The 27,793-nt window shown below is 33.9% G+C and overlaps 1 protein-coding gene across 12 annotated transcripts in view; it reads left to right on the top strand.

Annotated features, from left to right (window-relative positions):
- Window positions 1-27,793, top strand: part of JMJD1C (jumonji domain containing 1C) — a 250,673-nt gene that overhangs the window by 175,724 nt on the left and 47,156 nt on the right. The window lies entirely within an intron of this gene.

Genomic DNA, 27,793 nt, shown 5'->3' with positions numbered 1-27,793 from the left:
TGATTTTGAATAGTAGACATCATACTAGGTAAATAAGTGTTGTGGAGTCAGATAAAAGAGGAAAAGGATTGATTGTTAAGTATAATTACTAAGGGGCTTTTATCTTATAGGACATAGGAATCATTACATGTTTTGAAGCAAGAGAATAACCAAATTACACAACAGTGGCATCTGATTAGTGTAATATATCAGAAGCAGCTAATTGATTGGGTCTTCACTGGAGTCTTTTCTCCTGAAGAATCAGTCTAGCATATTTTTAAGAAAATTAATTTTGAAGTCCATTCGTGCAGAGATGGTTTCAAATCCAAGCTTTGCTATTTATTTGCAGTGTGACATTGGGAAAGCATAAAGCATTCTAAATAAATGGTTTCCTCATCTGTAAGATAACAGTACTATCTACCTCAGAGTTGTTAAGAAGAATAAATAAAATTAAATATTAAAGAGCTTATCACTACACAGAAAACTGTTCAATAGAAGGTAGGTATGTAGACATTGTTCTGAATTTTCCTTTTTGTGATGGTGTCTTAAACTTTTTTGGTGGATATTTAAACTCTTTCTACTATACTCAACCATTTGGACATTTTTCTGCTACCACCTGCACCTTTTAACAGTCTTATTTGTCTTTGGAACTCTTACCATTCTTTCTGCAGCTGGTGCTACATAAACTTTATCACTGTCGGTACAAGCTATAGTCTATGTAAAACAGAACATGTCTTCGTAGTAGTGTTTCTTCTCTTTTTAAACATTATATTTAGATAAGATTCCGTGGTGGCTTCTTAAGCTATCATTTTAAGAAAATGATATTAGAAAAGATGCAGAACCCTATTGTGGTATTACTGTCCACGAACACCTATTTTCCCACAGTGAAAGCTCCGTTTGCTGCTAATAGTTATTTTTATTTCAAAAAGTGTAAGTAATAGTCAGCAAGTTACACAATTGTTTTTCTTTGTTTGGCTTTGGGCAGAGGCCATGTGGATGAGTGCTACAGGTTTGGGAGTCCTCTAAGTATTGAATAAAAGGTGAACTAAATGACCTTTGAAGTTCCTTCCCAGCACTTAGAGCCAGAATTCTGTGAACTTGTTGAAGGTGGAAAAACCATTTCTGGCCAGTGTTAATCTAATCAAGTTAATCCCTAATTATTTTAGTCTCAAGGATAAAAGACATTCAACCTAAATCTAGATTTATCTCAAAAGAGAGAACTATTGAGTTAGTCAGTGCCAGGTGCAAATCATAATTATGCAAAATTGGAATAACAGGATTATTTGTATTAATAGTGCTTAATGAGAGCTTTCTATTCTGTGTTTTTCTCTGTTTTTGTATTTTTTTTTTTTTTTTTTTTTTTAGTATTTTTTATTGGGGAAGGGGAACAGGACTTTATTGGGGAACAGTGTGTACTTCGAGGACTGTTTTCCAAGTCACGTTGTTGTCCTTTCAATCTTAGTTGTAGAGGGTGCCATTCAGCTTCAAGTTGTTGTCCTTTCAGTCTTAGTTGTGGAGGGCGCAGCTCAGCTCCAGGTCCAGTTGCTGTTGCTAGTTGCAGGGGGCGCAGCCCACCATCCCTTGTGAGAGTCGAACCAGCAACCTTGTGGCTGAGAGCCCGGGCTCCAACCAAAACTGAGCCATGCGGGAGCTCAGTGGCAGCTCAGCTCAAGGTGCCTTGTTCAATCTTAGTTGCAGGGGGCGCTGCCCACCATCCCTTGCGGGACTCGAGGAATTGAACCGGCAACCTTGTGGTTGAGAACCCACTGGCCCATGTGGGAATCGAACCGGCAGCCTTCGGAGTTAAGAGCATGGAGCTCTAACCGCCTGAGCCACCGGGCCAGCCCCTGTATTATATTTTGACAAAGGTTGAGCACATTCTCAATTAGTCCCTGAGTTTTTATATGCGTTTCCCTCTTTTATTTTATTTTGCCTTTATATTAACATTTGATTAAAATTTAGAGATGCCTTATTGCCATAAAGTCATTAAAAATGAGAACTGTGAGGTTGTGGATATATGCCAAGAGTGTAAAAAATACAGAATCATAGCCATAGCTGTGAACTGACTGCTGGTAGATTATTGGCTTGGTAGGATCAGCATCTGTGGGCAGGCATTGGCCTGGGGATGGTATAGGAGATGAGGCCAGAGCAGGAAGCAGCTATTGTGTAGTACTTGGCTTTATTCCATTTCTAGTCAAAAGTGACAGCTTGCACTAGTGGAGCCAAGCTAAAGCCTGAAAATTAGGATGGGCTGCAAGAAAAGGGGAAGCAGTAGCTAAAACAGTCATTGTACTTCCTTATTTAAGTAGGCTTTTTTTTTTTTTAATTTAAAGTTGATACATCAAGTTTTAATATTCAGTAATTTTGCCTTGCATTCCGTTTAAGTACCTCCCACCTACCTGATTTTATATTGCCATAATTTCAAAATTAGTTATGAAACATGCTTATTAAGGTCCCATAGATCAGGTATGTTGATTTACCGAAATGCACGTCTGCTGCCATTAAAAAAAGGAGTTCTTCATTTGTAAAAATTGGTTGCAAAACTTTGTGTGTTGAAAATGTATCCATGGAGTCCAGGGACAAGTTATTTTGACTAAAATTTGGCCCAAGTATGAGCTGTTCTGCAATATTCATATTAAAAACATTTATAAGTCACTGTCTGCAATAGTTCTCTCCTGGTCCTAAATCTGCTGTGATCATATGCTGAAAAATCTGCCGGTCTATTTAATTTTTTTGTGCCTGCTGTTATGAATTTAAATATGTGAAATTATGCTTGTAGACATCAGATTCCAAATATTCTAAACCATCACTAGTTACCATTGAGAAAGATTTTCTAGTTTCTGCCAGTCAAAATAAGTTATTATTTATTCCTTTTGCCCATTGGGAAATTTTTACTAAAGCACAGCCATATTATTAAATCTCAAAGTTAACATTTTATTTCTCAATGTGTTAATATTTTACACTTGTAAAGTTTAACAATTTCCGTGTGCATTATTTTAGTTCATTCTTATGTTAGCCTTATAAGGAAAACAGATTTTTTTTTTAAATTAGGGAATATTGGGGAACAGTGTGTTTTTCCAGGACGCATCAGCTCCAAGTCAAGTCATTGTTTTCAGTCTAGTTGTGGAGGCCGCAGCTCACTGGCCCGTTTGGGAATCAAACCGGTGACCTTGGTGTTATGAGCACTGCACTCTAAACAACTGAGCCAACCGGCCACCCCACAGGTTGTATTATTATCTTAATTTTGTGTAACGCTTTTAGAGTATATCAACTTATTTAATGTACACAAGTCTTTGAGAAGTCTAATTTACAAATGAATAGATAGCCGAAATAAAAACTCTTAAATTAGGTTAAATACAAAAGGGGTATGGGATATTAAAAAGATTTGACAGTCAGTGTCATGGACGTACGTATTGGGAAAGTACAGCCGAACCTTAATCGGAATGAAATTAGGAACTAGATAGTTAGGAACTCAAGTCACATATTCCTTCTTACCCTCTTCCTCAATCTCCTTTCTGCAGACAGGTTTCTTCTGCTTACTCATAAGTTTTGCTTCTCATAATAATAGTTTCCATGTGACTTTCATGTGTCAGTGTTGATTCGCCCACCTGGCCCCGCCCCCATTACCTTTTAGATCTAATATTTGTGTTTCCTAGTAAAGGCAGAGGTAGACAGTATAGGGGAATGGAAAGTTGTAAGGAAAACTTTAGATTCCAAGATATTATTTCTACTGTAGCACCCTATCTTTGTGATCCATCAAATGGGAAGTGTCTCTTATTTGCACATCATTCTTTTGTTTGGCAGTTTATTTTTCTCAGAATAATCTTTCCTAAATATGAGATTAAATTTTTCCTTAATTTTAATGCCTGCACAATTTCCCTAGACACTAGCTTCAAGCTATACTCCAAATCTGTGCATCATTTTCAGATTCATTTGTTCTCTAGGCAGAGAATCCAAACACATGAAGATGTTTTGCCCTCTCCCTATTTTGTCAGCTGCCTAGTTTTTTCTGTAGTGCATATAGGTATCTTGAAGACCTGGAATTGCTCAAAGTTAAAATTGAAAAATAATTACTTTAAAATGATGAAGTCCTTTCAGTCTCTTGCGAAAAGGATTGTCTCTGAAATCCAAATTTTCCGAGGCTTCAAACTAAAGGCAAAAATAGCATTAGCCCTTCATCAATAAATAACGCCTGGGGGCTCTTTGTTCAATTATTTGAGGGCCTGCTATGTTGTATTCAGGAATACAAACAACCTTGCCTTTATAGAGCGTATAATCTAATGGGGGCAACACATAGAAAACTATAAATGTAAATAAAGGCAAAGTAGCAGATACCAGGGAGCTATAAAGAGTCCACCCTGGTTGTGGGAGAGATACAAAGAGGATGCTCCTCTGTTTTTAGAATAGGTGACTCTGAAATAGTCTGGGAGTGAATATAAATTAGCTAAGCCACTAGGACAGCAGGGCTGATTAAGTATATGAAATCAAATAAGCAGAATGTGTGTGTCGAATGATACCCTTGCGTAAACCCTAACTATAGACCTTTCCTGTGCATATGGAATGGTAATGAGAAGGCGCTTTCTAACCATTTTTAATTGGGTCATCCACCTGAGTGACCTCAGCCTCATTGTCCTCGTTGATTAGAGAGTAAATAGACATTTGTTAAAAAGAAGCAAACTGTAAAACTTAACACCATTTTACCCATTTAAGTATCAATACAGTGGCATTAAGTACATTCACAGTGTTATATAGCCATCACCACTAACCATTTTTAGAAGTTTTTTCATCATCCCAAATAGAAACTCTATTCAATAAACAGTAACTCCCCATTTCTCACATTCCTCTCACCAGTCCCTGGTCACCTCTGTTCTACTTTCTTGATCTGTTCTTTGCTTATTCTAGTCTTTGCCTTTCATTTCTTATGGGTATATACCTGAGAATGGAATTGCTGGAGCATAATGGAATTTGTTTTACTTTTTGAAGAACAGTCCAACTCTTCAGTGTCTGCACCATTTTACAATCCCACCCAACAAGGTTCCAATTTCTCCATATCCGTGAAAATACTTGTTATTTTCTGTTTTCTAAATAATAGATGCCCTAAACAGGTGTGGAGTTCTTTGCCCATTTTTGAGTTGGGTTGTTTGGTTTTTGTTGTTGAGTTTATCAATCTCTTATCAGATAAAGACTGCAAATATTTTCTCCCATTCTTTGGGTTCTTTTCTCGCAATAGGTTTTTTTGTTTGTTTTTGATACATGAAGGTTTTTTTGTTTGTTTACTTGTTTTTTAAGGAGGGCGCAGCTCACAGTGGCCCATGTGGGGATAGAACTGGCAACCTTGGTGTTATTAGCACCACGCTCTAACCAACTGAGCTAACCGGCCACCCCTGGTGTATGAAGTTTTTAATTTTGAAGTCCAGTTTACCTATTTTTAATTCTGTTGCCTGTGCTTTTGGTGTCATAGCTTGAAAATTTTCCTCTAAGAGTTTTATTTTTTATTAATTTTTTAATATGATATAAGATAAGGGTCCAAGTTAATTACTTTTAATGTGGATATCCAAGTTTCTAACACCATTTGTTGAAAAGAACTCTTTTCCCCCACTGAATAGTCTCGGCACCTTTGTTAAAATCAGTTGTCCATTTATTCTAGAATTTATTTCTGGGCTCTCTAGTCCCTTGGTCTATATATCTGTCCTTATAGTGGTACTATACTTTATTTCACTTTTCTACAACTGCATAATTTGTCCAAATGATTGTTAACCTAAAAGATAAATTATATTAAAGTATACTGTTCTGCTTAACTGTTAAAATTTTCTGAAGCACCTGATTAGTCTTCAGAGTGTAACTCCTGTCATGTAAATTAATAGGCACAGACCTGCCTTTTAGAGAAAGTATGTTTTTAAGATTCAAGGAAAAAAGATCCAGTGATTGTTGAACTATAGCATATAGTCATTTATTTATTGCTATGTGCCAATCACTTTGCTAGATATTGGGAATGTAAAGACAGATACAATACTTGACTCTCTTTCTGATCAGGGGAGAGACATAAATGTAACTACAGCAACATGCTGAAAGTTTTAAAATAGAGGTATGTTCATAGTGTTCTGTACTTTAAAATCAACTGATGCAGTAATGCCAAATATTTGCCCATTTCTTTTTCTTAGTTTTATTTTTTCTCAGAAGACAAGGGTTTAGAAGATGGGGAAGTGATAAGGAAAGCTAATAGTGTTTCTAAATAGCATACCGTATTAGGATTCTCCAGAGAAACAAAATCAATAAGGTGTGTGTGTGTATGTGTACACATGCATTTGTGTTGAAAGGGAGTGGTGGTGGTGATGGGGGACTTTTAAGGAATTGACTCACGCAATTTGGGGGGCTGGCAAATGTAAAATCCACAGGGCAGGGCAGCAGTCTGGAAATTCTGGCAAGAGTCTGAAAGCTGTCTGGAGGCAGAATTCTTTCCTCTTTGGCGGGCCTCATTCCTTTTTTTAAGTCCTTGAACTGATTGGATGAGGGCGGGGCACATGGAGGAGTGTAATCTGCTTTACTCAAAGTGTGCTGATTGAAATGTTAATCACATCTGAAAAACTCCTTCACAGCGACATCTAGACTGGTGTTTGACCAAACAATTGGGTACCATAGCCTAGCAAAATTGACACACAAAATTAACAGTCCCGGACACTATTTATATTTGATTCTTTCCTTTGTAGTGAATTGTAGGATAGTAGGCATCTTTGGCTTTCGCACAGTTAAATGACTGTAGTCCTATTCCCAGTCCTTATGCTAATGGAAAACATCCCCACATACTGCCAATGCTGTGCACTCCCACCCTTTGTTTAGAGCTGTTGGACTATAGATTGAGACAACTGAAAAAAAGTGGAAGCCTTCAAAGCAGTCTTGTCAAGTCATCTTAGAAGTGGTCGGTAGACTAGTTCACCAGGTACTGCCAGCTCCCTAAATGTGAGAAAGTATCTGTTACTGCTTTTTGAATGTTACCATAGCTCTGCTTCCTCTTGAGTCTCGATACTGTGATGTTTGCTCTTGGCTATCCATGATCCCCTACCAATATAGTCTAATTCCAGATCAACTTTTTATATCACTCATATTCTTGGAGATCTTTAGACCTAGTTATTTGATAGAAGTTATTTAATTATAAATGAGTAATATGTTTCTATCACGTTTGCACTTAAATGGGGATACCTATATATCTCAAATCTCTAAGTTTGGTGTAAGGGATTTTTTAAAAATTCTAGTGCTTTTCTTAGATGTTCTTTGCCTGGGAGTCAGGTTTTTTGCATGGAAATAACATGTTCATTTCCCCAATAATAACCTTTCTCCTCTGCCATTTATGCAATAGCCATTTTTGGAAATAGAAAATTGTACATACAGGGATGAATAAAAAATCTGGATATATTAAGATCTCTTCACGTATATATAATCTTCAAGCTTAAAGCTCTTTAAGACATTCAGTATGTAAACTTTCAAAATGCAATATATACCTGAAGCATCTCAGAAGGATTTTTTTTTTTTCTGTTTCTCCCATATCTGCTCCTATTTTCAAGGAATTAAGTTCCATCACATACCAACAATTCTTTCCAGGGCTTAATTAACAAAGCCCATTGTTGAGAATTCTTCTTAATATTTATTGCCTTTACGAGGTCTGACAATTAAGTTTGTGAACTTGTTGCAATAATGTTGCTAACCTTTTTTTAATATCAGAGGGATTATTCATTATGAACTTGTACCAACTGGACAAACAGTTAACCAAGTTTACTGTTTAGAAGTGCTGAAAAGGCTGCGTGAAAAAGTTAGATGACCTGAACTTTTCACCAACAATTCATGACTCTTGCATCACAACAATGCACCAGCTCACATGGCACTGTGTGTGAGGGAGTTTTTAGCCAGTAAACAAATAACTGTATTGGAACACCCTCCCTACTCACCTGATCTGGCCCCCAGTGACTTCTTTCTTTACCCGAAGGTAAAGGAAATATTGAAAGGAAGACATTTTGATGACATTCAGAACATCAAGGGTAACAGGATGACAATTCTGATGGCCATTCTAGAAAGAGTTCCAAAATTGCTTTGAAGGGTGGACTAGGCACTGGTGTCGATGCATAGCTTCCCAAGGGGAGTGCTTCAAAGGTGACTGTAGTGATATTCAGCAATGAGGTATGTGGCACTTTTTCTAGGATGAGTTCACACTTCGTGAACTTAATTGTCTGCCCTCGTATGTTATCAGGCAAACTTGCATCAGTTGGTAGCATCTGACTGGCATGTGGTTTGAAGGATTGGGAAACTCTTCTCTGGCCAAGATCATATAGTTAATTAATGTTCACTGCTATGTGAACATAATTAGATGTGTAATACCTGCCTCATGATAGTGTTGCCGTTTCTATAAGATATAACATATATGAAAGAACTGCTAGTACTGTGAAGGAGAGGGCTGAACTACTGATTTGTTTTTATTGGTCTTGATCACTTCCAGAGTATCTTTCCCATTCTGTCTTGCTTCATAAATAGGTATAAATGTACGTATTTGTACTTAAATTTGTATAAATTCAATTTGATGGCACAACTTGGGTACCTCTGCCTTTTGCCCCAGAACTCCAAGGACTTTAGAATGTGTGAATTAGTGCTAATATTATTAAAATCAAATAGTTTGCAAATTAATCAAATTTTAAAATATATAGAGAAAAACCAAAACAGCACACAACAGTTAAAGAATAAATTGCAAATTTTGAGATTCTATTTTAATATATCTAGGCATATCCACACGTACAGATACATAAAATGCGTCTTCTTAGGGAATTTTGACTCTTTTTCAGGAAGCAAAGTTTACATCTATTAAAGGTAATCAGATTTGGTAGTGGAATAACAGGCCAACTCAGATGCTGAGCCCAACTTTGCTGCTTAGTGTCTGAAATCTTGGATACAGCATATAACCACTTAACAGTTTTTTTTATTATTTTTTCATATATAAAATTAGGTATGTCATGCCTGCTTCATGATAGTGCTGCCATTTCTATAAGCTGTAACATATATGAAAGAACTTGTACCCTATAAAATTTTTGTGATGGTAGGATTTCAGAAAACAAATAGGTCTAGTTGGATAAATCTCAGTTCATGATAAATGTGTACCTCCAAGAAGCCCATTAGAAGTAATTGTTTTGTAGATCCTGAGCAGATAAAATAGGTATCATTCACAGACTTTACTACCTTACCAGTGGCTCACATAATTGGTAAATTTCCCACATTCTCCGACTAGTTTTTTCTATGGTTTTTCTTTCCAGCCGAGGTACTTTTCCTGTGGTATATTATTTCAACCATTTTTACCAGCATCTTAACTCGTTATGCCTTTGTCTTTCTGTCACATCTGCCTTTTAAGTTTTTAATCTTTGACTATTTATTTCTCTCCTTTTATACCCTAAATATGCACTGCCCATTGTTGGTAGCCACTAGTCACATGTGGCTATTTCAATTTAAAGTACAAGTAAATATTTAAAGATTCAGTTCCCCAGTCATACAAGCCACATTTCAAATACTCAGATAAACATGTGGGACAGTGCAGATACATGTACCATTTCCATCATTGCAGAAAACTCTGTTGGAAAACATTGCCCTAAATGCTTAACACTACAGGAGAAAAACTACACCCATGTATTTTAGTGTCACTTTATTGTCTCCAATCTCGGTGAAGCCTTTCGTACCAGTTGGCATCCTTTTCTGTGCTCCTTTTGAGCTTCCATTTCCTAAAGCAGTTATTCCAAATTCCCACTTCTCAATTTCCTCCTTTTCTCTTAGTAGATGGCCTTTCTCCTGCAGCACAGAGGAAATTAAGGTTACAAGCAAGAACCCCCTTAATTTCCTGTCCTTATACCTATTTTTGCACCTTTCTTTACCACCTTTTTTCTTGTCTCAGAGATGTGTCCCTTTTTTCTCTGACTAATTCAATTGTACAAATATTTATTGGGCACCTGCTATGTCCCAGATACAATTTCTAGGTACTTACGGTACAGCCATGAACAAAACAGGAAAAAATTTTCCTGCCTTTGTATAGCTTACCTTCTAGTGAGAAGAGAGAGGTAACAATCAAAAATAACTATTTTAATATATTCGAAGACTATAAGAGCTACAGAGAAAATAAAACCTGGTTTGAAGTGTTAGCTGGAACAGAAAAGTGGGAAGAGCCTAAAATGAAAGCATTCAGAGAACAGCAAGGAGACAAGTATATGAGGTTACTAGAAAATGAAGAAAGGTAGGTAAGTAGGGCTTTGTAGGCTATTATAAAGACTTTTTTGTTATGATTAAGATTAGAGTGGAAGTCTTTGGAGGGTTTTGAGCAGTAGAGTAATGTGATAAAACTCCCCCCCTTCCGCCAGATAATTTAAAACATATAGACATAGGTACATGGGAATCATTTTACTATTCTATCATCCAGCTTTGACAATTAACAATGCTTGGCCAATATTCGCATATTATTTCATCCTTAAATTTTCTGTTTATGTTTGTGTGTGTACGTACATACATAAATTTTTAAAGTATCTATACATATAGTCAATTCTAATTATTTAGAGTAGTCATGTTCTAAAAAGTTACAAGGTCTCAGCAACATCAGGAATGAAAGAATTAGAGTCTCATATATTTACTAATTTGCTTTGTCCAACATTATGCCACTGTCACTTAGAATAACACTAAAATTTCCACCAACAGTGTAATTGCTAAAAACAGTCTAAGTATTTTGTTGCAGTTCTTTTTATCTTTAGAATATATCCCTAGTGGGATATACTCGTTCGGTTTTTTATGTTTTATAGTCTTGGAAGTGTTCCTCTCTCTGCCTTGTATTTTAAAAGGCTTATCTCTGTCCTTGCGCTCCAGAATCCATCTTAATGGCTACCTTCCTCCATTTACCATATCTTAAATTTATTGTTATTGTTTTTCTTTTCCTTCATTGTATAAATCAATTCTCTGCAGTCTAAAATAAAAGGTTCTCTAATCCCATCTGTTCTAGTTACTGCCTTTTTTCATTTCTTACCTTCATCACCAGACTTATTAAAAATATAATCTGACCTTTTACATTATATTGTCTTACCTCTCACTAGCATCTCCAATTATTGCAGCCTGGCTTCTGCCTCTACTGCCACAAAACTGATTTTAAGATCACTAATAATCTCTTAATTATTAAATAGATTATTCCAGTCTCCATTCCTATCCTACTGAACCTTTGTATTTAACACTGTGGATCACTGTCTAAGAAATTCTTTATTCTTATTGCTTCTATGACATCTCTATTCAGGTTTCCCCTACTATTTATCTGTCCTCCTTGCTGGCTATTTCTCTCTAGTTTTGATGTTCTGTGATTTTCCAGTTTTCTTTTTTGGTAGCTTCTCATTTCACTACTCACACTAACCGGTGTCATATTTCCAATGCCTTCACTATCATTTAAAACCCTGTCTTCTGAATCTATAACTCTAGTCCAGACCTCCCTGCTGTGCTACTATTCATTGAACTGTTTATTTAGCATTCTGTGTACCAGACACTGTTCAGTCAGAATTTCCTGCCCTCTTGGAGCTTAAATTCTAGAGGCACAGTAGATAATAAATATATTGAGTAAATGATACTACATGATAGTTTAATTACTGCCAAGTCAAAAGGGAATAGTAGTTAAAGCAGGGTAAGAGCAATTAGGGATGGGGAGAGGAAGGGCAAGTTAGAATTTTTTTTTCCATTTTACATTTTCTTTAACACAGTCCAGCTGACACTTTCAGCAAGTTAGAATATTAAATAGAGTGATCAAGTAGATGACATTGAGAAGGCAGATCTTATGTAAAACTCTCTTTAATCTGTATTTCATCGATTTGTGTGTTAGTCTCTGTTCCAACAGGTTGTAAAATCCTTGAGGGCAGAAACTCATACGTATTTGCCAGTCTCTTGGCATAGTAACTGACATTTGGTGTTCAAAATCTTGTTGAATGAAATATAATCCTAATATATTTTACTCATAAGAGAGACTCTTAGTCCCACACTCAAAGACTATTTCAGACATAATTCCAACAAGCTGTCTGATCTGGTTTCCTCTATCTTAACACATGAGAAGCCAAAGGGAGAATGTTTAAAAAGTGTGATGATGGTGGATTGGAAGCTTAACAGCACAGGAGATTACAAAAGAAACTAAAAGTAGTTACAGCTCTGTCTTTCTGGGACAGTTTGGTATAGAAGCAACAACACTTTACATCGATTAATACTTATGATTGTATCATAATACAGTAATCAGTAATGATGACCACCATGAGTATTGATGAACAGCTTAAATTGTGTTCAGTATGTTATTTAATGAACTCGAGACATATTTTCATTCAGAATTAGTAGAATTTTGATCAATTTTATTTCTGTAGCTTATCTTTAAAAAAAACTCCCTTTTTAGTGTACAGAAACTATAAGAAGCATATAATATACCTCATTTGGTTATATTCGCTTCCCTTTTTTATAATTAGACGTTCTAGAAAAGTTAAACTTATCCATTTAGGAATCACAAAACTGATTGGAAGTCATTGTGAAGTACGTGGTACATACTGTCTTCCTTAACAATAAAAGATAATTAAGATATTCTTGTATTATGTTATTTTGGAGTTGTAATTTTAACTCCCGCCTGTTTTCTGAATAACATGAAGCATTCCTCATGTGTTTGTGTTTGCTCTACATAGACCCCAATGAAGGGAACAGATAGGCTTAAATAGGGGGTCATGATGAAAAGATTTAGTCACTGGGCAGATCCAAGTCTACCAAGTTACTGGACTTGTTCATTATTTCAGTTTGCACTAGATTTATATTCATTCTTTCTGAGAAAAGAGAAGTATGGTACAATACTTTTTCAAGTTTAGAGGTTATAATAAACAATATGCAGGAAATACGAAAATCAGCCCCCCAAAAGTATGTGGTATGGTGTTAATTTTGAAATAATATCCTTTTCATGTTACATTATTTAAAACAATTTTTTTAAATGAATGTTGGGTGGCCGGATAGCTCAGTTGGTTAGAGTGCGAGCTCCGAACAACAGGGTTGCCGGTTCAATTCCCACATGGGTCAGTGAGCTGCACCCTCCACAACTAGATTGAAGGACAATGACTTGGAGCTGATGGGCCCTGGAGAAACAGTGTCCCCCAATATTCCCCAATTTAAAAAAAAAGTAAAAAAACAAAACAACAACAACAAAAAAATGAATGTTAACTTATAATCAGGATAGTTACTGACACAATTGTATGCATACTCTAGCTCAGTATATTTTTTTACCTAGGAGTTATTTTTAGAATACTTTCCAAAAATTATGTGAGCATATAATTTTATTTCCTTCTTAGGTTGAACTTCCTTGCCCCCCAGCAGTGGGGAGCACAAGGTAGGGTGAGACTGCCATACGTGGAGTGCTCGTCCAGGGCAAGGGAGTTGCTTTTATGTTTTATTTTTTTAAACTTTGGCTGTTCTGAAAGAATATTTTCAGTTGCTACTTTGGAAAACATTAAACAGTTCCCAGGCCTTCCTGAGTTTGTTCAGTTGTAAGTTTGAGGAAGCTGCAGTTAGTAAATTGTGGTTGGCAGATGCTGTAAGCAGGTGACTCAATAGATTGAATTCATGATGACTCAACTTGTGTAAAAACCATGCGGATAAATAGCTTGAAAGAAAAATTGCCTTCCAGACTTTTGAACTGCCATAAAAAGTTCAAAACTATTATTGAAGGTATCACAAAGAATATTGACAAGTGTTTCCTTCAAGTGGTTTTAAAAGTTTTACTTAATATTTGTTTTGATTTTTTTGCTCTGTAGTAATTAGTAGAGGACCGTATACCAGTGACACTTATTAGCAAGTTGTGTATTAAAAATGCAGAAATATTACAGGTCTGCATAAAGTTTATTCAAGAGAGTATTTTTTTTAAAAAAAGGTTGATTTCACTTGGGAGATTAACAGAAAAACCCAAATGGTAATTATTTTTAATTAACACAGTAAAAATAATCTGGTTAGTTTTTCATTTAACCTTGATATAACTGAAATAATAAAGCAAGATAATGTAATTCTTCTGTTATTATTTGATGTAATAAGGTATGTCTATTAATATAGTGTGTCCTATTCCAAAGTCCTTTTGATGATTTGATAAATTATATCTGATAAATTATATAATCTGGTGTTTTATGATATTCATTCTAAATCTTGGAATACCACATTCCTGTGAACTTATTTTAATTTAGTAAACATTTTCTATATTTTAAAATAACAAAATAATTTGAGTTTCCTTTCATTTTATGTGATCATTTTACTGTTATCATAATTATTGAATACCCAGCAGAGTATTTTGATTCTGCAAGTGCTTGGATTAGTAAAAGGTATATGGGAAGGGCTTTGACATTAGGCTTTCCAGCCATGTGATTGAGGGTAAATTACCTAATCTTTGAACGTTTCCTCATCTGTAAAGTAGAGAGACTAATATCAAACTAGCAAAGGTGTTTTTAGGCTTAAATAAGGTTAACATACGGGAAAGTGCTTCTCTTCTGTCAGTTAAAAATTTTTATTGTTAAAGTTTTGTTTACTCTGACGAGTAAATAAATATGCTTACTCTTAAGTAGATATTTTTTAAAGGCTGAAAATAGATTTGCTCCATAAATCATACAGTTAATTTAGGGTATGTTTAAGCTACGTGTTGAAATCTAAGGATACTACTCATCTAGGATAATGGAAGAGTTGTAATGCCAACAACAATCCAAAGCCTTTCAATTTTAGTTTTGTATTGTTTTGAGGGCTAGCAGATAAGACTTTCATCATATTGGCTTCATTTCGGTTAAATCTGTTAAGTTGCAAATCCTCAGTATTAAAAGTACTTTTTTCAGGGGTGGCAATATAAAGATGAGCTTTGTAGAATGAAGGGGCAGTTGGTCCAGGATACATAAAATAAGTAATTTTTCTGTGAATAATTGGGAACTGATGAAGTTTGGTTTTGTGTTTACCGCATTGGTTTTCTTAAATTGCTGTATTGGCAAAACACTTACAAAAATAGGCATTTAATCTTCTAGTACAACATCTGAAATGCCAGATCAGGTTTTTTACAAAGAATATAAAATATGATCTAATTTGTTTTCATGGTGCTTTTCTAAATTACACTTCAAAAATTCAGTTACTTGCGTGTGTGCGGTAGTCTTTTCCTCAAAATTTTACCATCAAATGCATAGTAAAATGTTTATTATTTGTACCATAGTCTCTCAGTTAGTGAAAAAAAGTATTTCTTCCTCTTCAGTGAAATTTGAGGTTTATGACCTAATGTTTATCAATAAATGTATGATAGAATTAAAGGATTTTATTTTTATAAATAGCAGTTTTAAACATTCAGTTGAATCAGACTTGGTATAATCAATGACATGTTAATAGAATTCCATTAAATAACCCATTCTTTTTGTAACCCTTTAACTTTTTTTTAGTAACGAAAATTTTAAGTAGCAACATGTTCAGTTTATTCTTACTGATTTTAATAAAATTATCTAAGAAGTTGGTATAAAGATATGAAAAGAATTTTGTTTTGTTATTCATTTATTTCCTTAGATTCCTTGAAAGTTAATTGTTGGGCAGAAGAGTGTGTATTTAAGATATGTACCTAGCCATACATGAAAAGCCTGATATTCTACAAAATTTCACTCTACAAGGACAAGGATTTTGAGAAAGTGTTGGAATAGAATGTTCAAAGCACATGCAAATTTTTATCAAGAGTAGTAACATAAACAATAATAGTCCTATAAAAATACTAGTAGACTTTAAAAAGATAAGTAGTTAGATACAGTACTTTACATTTCAGAAAAAGGTGAGGGTTATTTGATACTACGAATGTTTGTGGAAGAATTGAGATTGCTGAATTAGGGAGTCAAAAGCAAAATAAAATAAGGGCAGTCTAATCAATATGAGGTTCTAAGACAGCATACAGTTACCTTAAACTAAGAACAAAGTGGAATGGATGGGTATTGGGTCTACTACTGTGTTCAGCTTTATTTGTATATTTAGCATTCAACTGCTTATACTAGATAGTAAAAAAATAAATAAATGGCATATGAAACATTACTTCTGTGTTTTACTGACATTAGTCACTTAATTTTTTCCAAGTCCTGTGTGCTAATTTGAGTTACAGAGACACCCATTATTTCAGAATAGGTTGTGTGAAATTGCTTTTTGAGTATGCCTTAATTTTTGTCCTCCCAACACTGGTGTCATAAATTTTTTAAGTTTCCCAATCTGATCAACCGAAAAACTGGAATGCATTTTAAATTTAAATTTGTGGTTCTTTAATAGTGGTGAGATAGAACTTTTTCTTTACAGAATTTTCCTTTTCTTAAACTTTTATTTATTCAAGTGTGTTTTCCCAGGACCCATCAGCTCCAAATCAAATAGTTATTTCAATCTGCATGTGGAGGGCACAGTGGCCCATGTGGGGATCCAGCTAGCAACCTTGTTGTTAAGAGCACCGCGCTCTAACCAACTGAGCTAACTGGCCGCCCCGAGTTTTTCTCACTTACATGTTTTTGTGACACATCTTTTTGCCATTAGCTCCTATATCTATTTGGGTGGTACTCCTTATGATGTACATAAGAATGTACTTATGATGTAGATATGAAAGACCATTATATATATGGTGACGATTATAGTATTTTTCCCAGTTTGGAACTAATTTTATTTTTGCTAAGAAAGTACTTTTGAATAATACCTTTAAAATCACCTGATTCAGCCAGTAAAATTTTATTGACTTATTGATTACCTGGTTAATAAATTCTAGGCAATTGAAATAAAAAAATAAAAAATTAAGCTCCTCAAGATGCTTGGTGAAGTCAAGGAAAAAGACAGAAAATTGTAATACAATGTGATATGAAGATAGGAGTAACTTCAAGACTTAAAGAGCACAGTGGATATCTATAGCAAATAATTATCCAAAGTTCATCTTTTAGAAAACATTTAGTTAACAATTTGTATTTTTTAAAATTTTTTAAATTATTTTTTCTTATTTCACTAACATAAACACTTTATAAAGAATACAGAAAAATTAAAAGGAGAAGAATAATATGTACTTACCCAAAACTACACCGAGACAACTACCATTAAAATTTGACCAATTTCCTTCCAGGCTTGTGTGTGTGTGTGTGTGTGTGTGTGTGTGTGTGTGTGTGTGTGTGTGTCTGTGATTACTTCTTTATATATACTTAATGATCATTTAGATCTGTTGTCAGCAAACAGTAGCCCCATAGGCCAAATCTGAGCCATTGCTTGATTTTTTCTTTTTTTTTACTGCTTCCAAGCTTAGAATGTTACATTTTTAAGCTGTTGGAGAAAATATTATGCCATGTTAAAATTATATGAAATTTAAATCTAATGTCCATAAATAAAGTTTTATGAGAATATGTCCATACTCGTGTGTTTATCTATGGCTCCTTTTTACGCTAATATGACAGAGATGAGTAGTAGAATATTGCCAGCAAAGCCTAAAATATTTACTCTCCAACCCTTTACATAAATGGAGTGTGTTGATCTCTCATTATTTTGTTTTTTTAGCTTAACTTTGCATCAGCCTTTTTTAACATGTTAAAAATTATGTTGATGTCATTTTAATAATTCCCAAGATGGAAGGTACCATCTTCTACCCCCCAATGGCTTGCATTTAGGTGTTTGTTTTTTTTCTCAATTATAAATACTGTGGTAAATATTTGTATGTTAATTTTTGTCTGCCTTTTGCATTTCCTTAGAAAAACGTTTTGTAGAATTACTTCAAAAAAATGTATAAATATTTTAAATTGTCCTAAGCCTTAAACAATTAGTCAGATATTCAGTGAAGGATGGGCAGTTCATTACAGATCAGACTAAATACGGATATGCAAAGGAAAGAAGATATTAAGGGAAGTAGTAGTATATTGTGGTATTTAAACATGTGAAATGCAAGTCAGACTTCTGCTTTTGTTTAAATAAATCCATACAACACTATTTATGATCAATGTAACCCTGGACAAATCTAATATGTCAATTTCTCTTCTACAAAATGGGGACAAGAATATTTGCATCACAAGGTTATTTTGAGAAATAAGTGACATACCGTAGTGAATGTAAAATGTTTAGCTCAGTGTCTGTTTCATAGTAAATACTTATGAACTCTGCAAATGAGGCTTTTAGATCTTTAGAATAATTTAGGAAAGTAATCACTCAATGAAAATGGATTACTCTTTTCTAGTTGGAAAAATAGTGAAGATAAGGAATGTTACTGTGATTGTATTTGTGATCTTTTGAGCCAAGATACAGTATATTTAAAGCTGTATCAGTTACCTAAATAAGTGGATTTTCTTTTGGGAAGTACTTTAATTCTGGGATATAAACTCAGAACAGTAATAGAAAATTGTATTAAATTACTCTTATTTATCATTAAATTTTGTTGGCCTTGTATGTTTGTTGTGATTTGAGATGTGTCCTTTACTAGACATGAAATCTAAATTTGGTTCTATTTTATTTTATTTTTATCGGTACTTACGTTACAGGCAGTAATTTTGTCTGAGTGAAAATGATTATACTCTTATACCTAGGGAAAATACATTTGACAAATAATACAAGTTATTATAATATGCTTTGAAGAGTTTGAGAAAACAATAATGCTCCATTGAGCATATTTTAGTTTATACATATTAACTGGACACATTTTTAGCTATAAAGAATTAACAAACTATGGTAACCTTTACTGAGTTGGGATTGCATTAAATATATAGTTTTGGTTTTATTTTTTCTTTTATATTGATAAACTTTGGTAAAAGCCTTCAGGCCAAAGTCACTTTTCCAAATCAGAATGTGTCAAAATTAGCTAGTAGAGAGAATAATTTAAAATATTCAGTGGAAGTAGAGATCATTGTAGTTAGAACCTTTCTTCTCACTTTAAATGACATTTACAGTAACATTTAAGTTGTCAAGAATTAGAGATTGCCAGATGTTTGAACAGAGGAAATATTTTTTTAAGTTAAACAGAAAATGAACTTTGAAATTCATTCAATGATGAATGTATATATAATGCAAATAATATAGGAATGTGTTTGTACCTTATCCTATTTCAGTTTGTACAAATATGGGAAATCAGGAATCCAAAGAAACTCAGAATTATAACTATACATAAAATTAAAATCTTGAGGCTTTTCAAAAATCTAGAAACTTTACTGCTTTTGTAATTTCTCATTATCTTTATATACAGAGCATGCCAAAAAATGTATACACAATTTAAGAAAGGAAAACTATTAAAATTGTAATACTCAATATATACCAATAACAAAAGATGAATACAAGTCACCTTTGACTTCTGCAATTCCAAGAGATGCTCAAAGTGGTTACCATCAGCATTCAGACACTTCTGATTACATCAAACCACTGCTGAGCAACGTTGACCAAAGTGTCCACTTGTATACGTTTTTTGGCACCCCCAGTGTGTGTGTGTGTGTGTGTGTATGTATTATATGTATTATATATATCTATTTCTCTTAAATTATAACCATTTCCATTTTAATGATATAATGTTATTAATGATATAATGATATAATAGTTATTAATGATATAAATAATGGCAAGTAATACCAAATGGAAGTTTCAAGGAGAGATTCCTTAAATATTTGCATGGTTATATATAATGGCTGACTGCTTAGCAAGGCAATAAGCTTCAGGGAGATTTTTGAGGGTAATGGAATACTCATCCTCTGTACTATCGGTTAATGCTCTGGGATCAAGGTACAGGGTTTTAGCTGTAGTGATTCTCTGAAACGAATTATTAACTAATATCATTTTCTAACTTTTTTTATAGGTAAAGGTAAATTATGTTATTGCAAAGGGCCAAATATAGTTGTTTTATTTTAGTTTTTTAACGTTCATGTACATCAAAAAATTACTTTTCTGAAACTAGTATCGAAGTGTATGGTAAATAAAACAATGTAGAAAGATTGGTAGGTTATTTTAATCAGGGCAATGTCAGAAAGGGGATATGCTAGAAAGTTGATAATGTTATAGTAATATATTAACAAAAGTATGGTTAAGACTATGAAAAAAGACTGTAGAAGAAAGAATGAAAGTAAGTTCTTAAGGTAAATAAATATATAAGAATAATATATAAATAAATATATATTTTTAAGGTAAATAAATACATAAGTATAATATATAAGTAAAGATATATAGTCTATCTCCTTGTTTTATGGGCCTGTAATCCATAGAATAGGCCCCACTTCTAGATTCACTGCTGACTTTATTTAGGTTTGCTCCCTGATTTCTACAACCAGTCAATGCCTTTGATTGTGTTTCACAAGAACTTCCTAAGGCCACTCAGGCTATTTGTAACAAGTCATTGCTTTTACAGCTTGCTTTTTTAAAAGTGAAGCTTAATTGTCATTGTCATGCAGGGCGGCCTGTGGGTTCTCTAGTCCCGCTCCCCACATAAGAACGCAGGATATCGCAAGGCCAAAACACCCACGGAGCCATAGATAGGGGAGTCATACCGCTATATTCTCTCTGGCGGCTGGGGTAGGCACACGCAGTAGTAGCCACACAATCCTCAGTCCACCATTCACTTCTCTGTCTGCCAACCAACCAACCAATCAACCGCAGCCCCGCAGTTACATCAGTAGCCAATTGGCTAACCAGTTACAGCTGATGCCAACCAATCACAGCTGATGGTCATTCACTCAGCACCTCCCCACGTGAGGCCAAGAGCCTGGAAACTGCTCTTTGGGACTCTGTCCCCACAGTCATTGAAGTCAGTTCTCAGGGGGTGAAAAAAAAATCACACAAAATAAAGATCACAGTGAGTGAATTCCATATACCTGCTTAATTTTGATTCGTGTACATTAAAGTTTTGCATAGTTTTTTGATTTTTAGTGTGGATACATAAAATCTCCAACACTCTTGATGCTAAAGGACTGATGTTTGGTATATGTACAGAGAATCAAGTAGTTTCTAAATAATTATAATAATTTAAAATTCTGCCAAAAACTTAAAATTTTAGCAATGATGTAAATCTAGAAAATTCTAGGTTTTATCATATAATGTGTTATGAAGAATCACGTCTCTAAAATTGACAATATAGATTCAGAATTATGTTTAAAACATTTTAGAAATAACAAAGCATGAATCTTATGTAGCAGAAAATATCAGGTAAAATAATTTGAAAATTATTGCTATTTCTCCCAGTAGTGTTTGGAGACAATTTTGTGGCCGGATGTAGTGTTAACATTTTCTTGCTCTTCAACTCTAATCATTTTCTTTTTCAGAGGGTCATATAGTCACTGTGTATTTGTTTAGATCTTCCTGTGCACTTTTTTTTGTTGTTTTGTTTTTAATATCTGTGTTCCTTAGGAGACAGTATAAATGAGATCATTGATTTTTATCTCCTCATACAGAGATAGTTACATTACTTTCTTAAGGAGAAAATACTCAGTTTTCAATCTCAACTTCTAACGAGAGATTTTATAATTTGTATATGATCCTATAAACCATTTTATATAATCGTATAAACTCATTTGTATGTAATCCTATAAGCCACCATTGTGAATATAACTCAGTGCTCCAATTGTATTATATTTGTAGTTCTCATTTTATGAAAAGGACAAAATATTTAGCCTTAGGGACCTATAATGTCTGTGGAGCCTTCTTGATATTAAATAATTTAATGTGTTCTTCTGTTCTTAAGTGATGATGTTGTGAAAATGGATGATATTGGAAACATGAAAAATGTGGGGGAAATTATGGTGATGTTTTCATTTTATGCATGGACAAACTTAAAATGTCGTGCCCATTGACATGCTAGATACTGTCTTTTAACACTGAAAGGTATCAACTGCCTTTAGGCCACAATGTCTGATGAAGATACAGAAATATTTTTAAGGGATAATATATACTAAAATACTTCTAATTATTTTTTAAGCTGTTGAGTGGAATTGCATTATTTAGATTCATGCGGGGTCAGGGTCATTCATCACTTTATTTTTTATGTTTGTGTTTCTAAATAAAAGAAACACTAATGCTAAGAATATTATTTGAAACCATATATTTCATAGATTTAAAAATTACGAAAGATTGAAATGTTGGATGTTGCTATTTTCCTTTGTACAACTGAATCATTTTTAACCAATAAAAAATACACCTAAACATCATCATATTTTCTGAATATTTTCACTCCCATACTCTAGAATGATTTTTGTTAATAGTATTAAGTAAAAATAGAATTTTATTGTATTGACTACTGTTTATATAATTTCCATTAAGAAATTAGATTTTTCTTGTGTGGTTTCAGAATGTAAATAATTTAGACGGAATGAGCATGTGTCACATTACTTTCTTTATTAGACAAAAGAGGAACGAATTCTATTGCTTTGGTTAAATCATAGTCTGGATTGTAGGCTTCTGAATTAACCAACATCAACTAGGAATTTTGAAATTATACATATGTAGAACTTAATTATCTATTAATTATACGAAACTTCAAAATGCATCTTTTTAAAAATTATATATAGAGAGAAGTTTAAAAATTTATCTGGTGTTCTTAATAAATCAGATATGTGAACCATAGGATTAATGTTGGAACACTAATTTTAGAAAATTTCCTGTTTTCAATACATGTACCTATTTGTACCCTACTATGGAGTTCAGAGAAGTGGATGCTACCAACTTTTGTATAAAATGAGTATAATTCTCATTGACATTAAAAGTGTAAATCTTATCTTTCAAAATGGGTAATTTTTTCATGCTACAATCAAGTACCTTATTATATTTGGAAGGCTAAACATAGCACAAGAATCTATTGGGGAAACTCATTTACTTGTGAAAGCCTTAAAAAATTATCTTAAAATACTTTTTCTTTAATTATTAAATGAAATGGATTTGGTAATTGACTTCTTTTCCTGTGCTCATAAATATATATAATTCAGCCATTTATGGAAATAGAATTTGTAGTAATTTGCTATCAAATTGCATTGCATTAGAGTTTTTAATCTTGCTTCATACCTGTAGTTTATTTGTTTTTGTTTTAAATCATGGGTGGTAAGCAAACTACAACCACAGGCCAAATCCATCCTGCCTCTTGTTTTTTATAAGGGCTTTTAATTTTTAAATGGTTGAAAAAAACTTAAAAGAGGAACCATAAGACATGACACCTGAACATCCTGTGACATTCAAATGTCATATATAATGCCAATAAATATATTGTACTGGAACATAACCATGTTCATTCGTTTATGTATTGGTTGGCTGCTTTTGGTGCTATAATACCAGTTGAGTAGTTGTAACAGATGGTATGACCCACAAAGACTAACTTACTTACTCTGCCCTTTATAGAATGAGTTTAAGCTAATCCTTGCTTTAAATCATGAAAATATATGGAAGCCATCAGTGGTAGCGGCATTTGATTAAAACTGAAGATGATTTAGACAGTTGTGCTTTTTGAAGACGGATGTAGTATCTTTGAAACTTAGTTTCCTGCGCCAGTAAATCCTTATCAGTGAAGTAGATTCTTTTATAATTAATACAAAAATTGGTATGATAGCAATTGGTATCACTCTTGACCTAGGTAGACTTTAATATTCATGTTTTTAACTGTTAGCTAGCAACTCCACGGATCAAAGGAAAAGCAATCATTTGTAATTTTGCTGAAGCATGAACTTAAATTATGACTGTGGCAAAACGGTGTAGCAAAGCATGTTCAATGATCTAACCTAACATTCAAGATACAGATAGTTTTTTTAATGGTAACTGTTGTAAAATACATTCAAGTATGGTTTTTATGGGTGAGTTTATATAGTGGGATTTAAGATGTCACCACAAAGGTCAAGAGCTTATTGCAGGGGAAAGAAATAATTCCATTACTAAGCTATCAGTATCAATTTGAAAGCAGGTATTGGGTCATTCTCTATCAGAAATTGTCCAAACGGAGAAAAGCTACTCCAGTTTGGGATAGTTCTTCTATCCTGAAATGAAAGTGCTATTCTAGACATCAGGTAGGACTTGAGAGCGATCTATCTCTTACAATTATTAAGCCTATTAGCTCAGTGACCTACATAGAAACTAACAACTAGTATATTATTTTTTTGAAACTTATTTATTTTTTAAGTGTGTTTTTTCAGGAACTGTCAGCTCCAAGTCAGGTTGTTTCAATCTAGTTGTGGAGGGCACGGCTCACAGTGGCCCATGTGGGGATCAAACCAGCAACCTTGTTAAGAGCACCGCACTTTAACCAACTGAGCTATCCAGCCGCCCCCACAACTAGTATATTATTACCTAACTCATGCCTCTGCTGACGCTTGTCAGTAGTTAAATCCATAGTATGTGTGACATAAAATATTTGTTGAACTAGTAAGGAGAATTTTGTTATGATGATGGTTACGTATGTTTTGAACACTGTCATAATATTGTTATTATTAAACCTAGTGAGGCATATGTGAATGTTTTAGTGCTGTGATCTTTTAATACATACTATTGTAATTTTTTCCCCCCCTGTGATTAAGGATGAAGTAGAGAATCACTTAAAATTAGATTATGCAGTAGTTCCACTGTCAAAGTACAGATTCCAACCTGATTTTAACTTTTATGTTTTAAGGAATGCTCTTTTCCTTTTAAATTCCATCATATTCTTCTGTAAACATGAAAAAAAAAATCTCTAATTTGATCATCTCAAATAGTAATTCAGGGCAATGTTTACTTAGAAATGTATAGCATTTGGGAATTGGGAGGTAACGAATAAGTCACTTTGCCAAAGCAATTATCTTCTTTTTTACGCTTTCTGATAATAAGATTGCATGATGAGTGAGTGTTAGACTATTGCTACATATAGAATTTCACATAACCAATGTGAGATTACAGAAAGATAACGTCCACCTGGTGTTGTTTGAGTCTTTGCTTTTGACCCATTCAGACTTCATAAGATACTTTTTTTTTAAAGATAGTTACTTTTCACCTCTTACATATAATGTGAAGAAATTTGTCAAATTTTGAAATACATTATAGATGATGTATTACAGAACTGTACACCTGAAATCTATGTAACTTCACTAACAATTGTCACCCCAATAAACTTTAATTAAAAAATTTTTTTTGAAATACAGTGATAATGTATTACTCATTATTTTTGAGTGTACTAGTTTAAGAGAAAAAGAGAGTAAGGGGAAAAAGAGCCTGAGCTCTAGAGTCACAGAACTAGATTCAAATAGTCTCTCCATCACATCCTGACTATAACTACGGACCCTCCCTGGGTGTAACATTTAAAAGGTATAATAATTTCAGCCTCACAATATTGTTACAAAAATGAATAACATAGGGAAAGCACTCAGCATGGTTCTGCCTTAGCAAATGCACAATCATGTTAGCTATTGTCTTTGTTGTTATTTATATTAAGGTGCCCCACTAATGTTCCTCTAGAGCAGGGTGTCCAAACTGCGGCCCACAGGCCAACTGCAGCACGCAATCCATTTTTAATTGGCCCGCAGCAAATTCCAAAAATATATTTAGTTTACTTAAATAAACCAGGTGAGGCAATACGAAATTCACCTCGAGTGAGTGGCCCGGCTGTTTATTTTACCTCATATGGCCCTTGGTAAAAAACGTTGAAAAAAGTTTGGACACCCCTGATCTAGAGCTAACCCTCTTTTTTGCAAAGGGAGAAACAGCACACAAGTGAACAGTATGGCCCATAATTTCATTCAAGGCACTGTTTATTAGAACTTTTCCATGTTTTCTATAGAGTTTCCAGTAAAGTAGATCTTGGTGAACTGATTTTTTCCTATTAGTCATTTACAATTTACAACCTCCTTTTGCTGGAGGTTGTAACTAGCAGTGTAACATATTGGATACAGTGTATGGAGAAGAGGCTAGTCAATACAGGATGTTATTTATTTGCTATCTTAGTGATTTGTTTGGGTAAAGAATATATATTATTTTAGATATTCAATATAAAAATTATCTGTGTAAGTACTACAGTTGCTGAAAAGTTAAGTACTATGCAGTTATTTTTTAATCTCAAACTCGAGGCACAGTTGAAGTTCATTAGTCAGTTGCATTCAGAAAGTTAGTGAATATCACATATCCTTAGTTTCTCATCTCTGTGAGTCTGCCTTATAACTTTTTACCTGATTTTTAACACTTTCATCACGTCAATAAATAGGGGAAAAAGCCTTCATTTGGCTACTGGTTAGCAACTCTTACAAATCTGATCCTTTATCATTTTGTGAGCCTCTGTAAAAGGCTCACAATGGGAATGACTGCAACTTAATAGAAATACCTATAACTTTCAGAACACTATATACATATAGGAGGACTTCAGCAACAATATGACTATCATAACCAGGTAGTGTGTTGGGATAATTTCCATGGGTTTTAATTTAGTAATTCATGTCACCCAATACCATGCTAATTCAGAATTGGGTGTTTTAAGAAAACTAGTTTCGGTAATTTTTAAAAATCTTATTATGAAAACATCAAGATGGAAAGAGGTAGATATTATTAACTGCTTTATAGATGAGGAAATTGATACACAGAAATTTGAAATTACATGTCGTTTCAATAGACTCAGATTTAAATGGTATTTTTTTTCTATAAAATGAATGGCTCATTGTTGAGAAGATACTGGTTATGCTTTAGTGTTCTTGGAAATACAGCCCATTATTTTAACCTGTTGAATAAATAAAATATAAATAAACGTTGAACAAATAAATTTTCTAACAGTTTTAAGCTATGGAATTTCAATAGAGGGAACTAGTATTATAGATCATACCTGTACCTTTCTACAAGTATTGGCAGTGCTGCTTTAATAGCAGTTTATACCTCATCTTCCCCACCCCACCCCCATCCCCCCCAAAAAATATGTATATAAAGGCTTGGGAGTGATAGACCACCATAGTAAACTTCGTATAAGTTAGCAGTGACTGACACCCATGTGACTGGGGGTTTTTTCGATGAAGACACATCATCTTGCCAGTTAAATGTCTAAAATAACAGTGAGAAGAACAAATTGTAATAAAGGTGGGTGTTTAGACCAAAAAAGACTCAGGTCTGCAGAAACATAAAACCAGAATCCAAATGTTTGAAGAACTTCAGGTAGGAAAGCAATTAGGCTTGTGTTTGACTCCAAGGAGTTAAACTTGGATCTGTATATAGAAGTTAAAGATTTTAAGAGAACTTGGTAGCTGTCAGCGCTGTCTGGAAATGGTAATGGTTATCCTTGGGACGGAGAGATTTTCCTGTTTGTCTGTCTTAGAACTAGACTGTCACCGGCTGTGCATCAAGAGAGTTAGAATATGAACTTTCCATGGTACTTTCTATTCCTAAAATTATGAGGTTACCTGTGTGCAGTATATTATTAAAGGGAGATGGGGTGCAAAAAAGGGATTGCTAGAAAGTTTCTTTACAAAAAGGAAGACATGTCATGGGCATTTTTTTTTATGACAGTTTATCTACCTTTTTGTATGACACTTTTTCACTCTAGTATTTCCATCTGCTGTAACGTAGCATTTCTGTCTACATCTTTTACGAGAAACATAGTTGATAACTTTAAAGTCTTTCATTTCACCTTGAGTTAGTATTCTCTAGTTACAAATGAAGTATCAGAGTATCTACCACAATATTAAAAATACAGAGTAGTCCTGAAAGCAGTGATGAGATGAGAAGGAAAAGCTTCACTTAAGATTAATTTTGGAGCAGAAGAGTGAAGTATGACATGTTTGATTAGGGTTCCTTCGTTGTGCTCTATATCCACTTTTGGCTTTTCCAAACTCCCAAATTATTTTTATTCACCAGATACAGTTTTCTT

This window comes from Rhinolophus sinicus, linkage group LG07 (assembly GCF_036562045.2).
Source record: "Rhinolophus sinicus isolate RSC01 linkage group LG07, ASM3656204v1, whole genome shotgun sequence".
Taxonomy (NCBI): Eukaryota; Metazoa; Chordata; class Mammalia; order Chiroptera; family Rhinolophidae; genus Rhinolophus; species Rhinolophus sinicus.
Note: the sequence above shows the minus strand (reverse complement) of the source record. Positions and strands in the feature narration are given on the sequence as shown.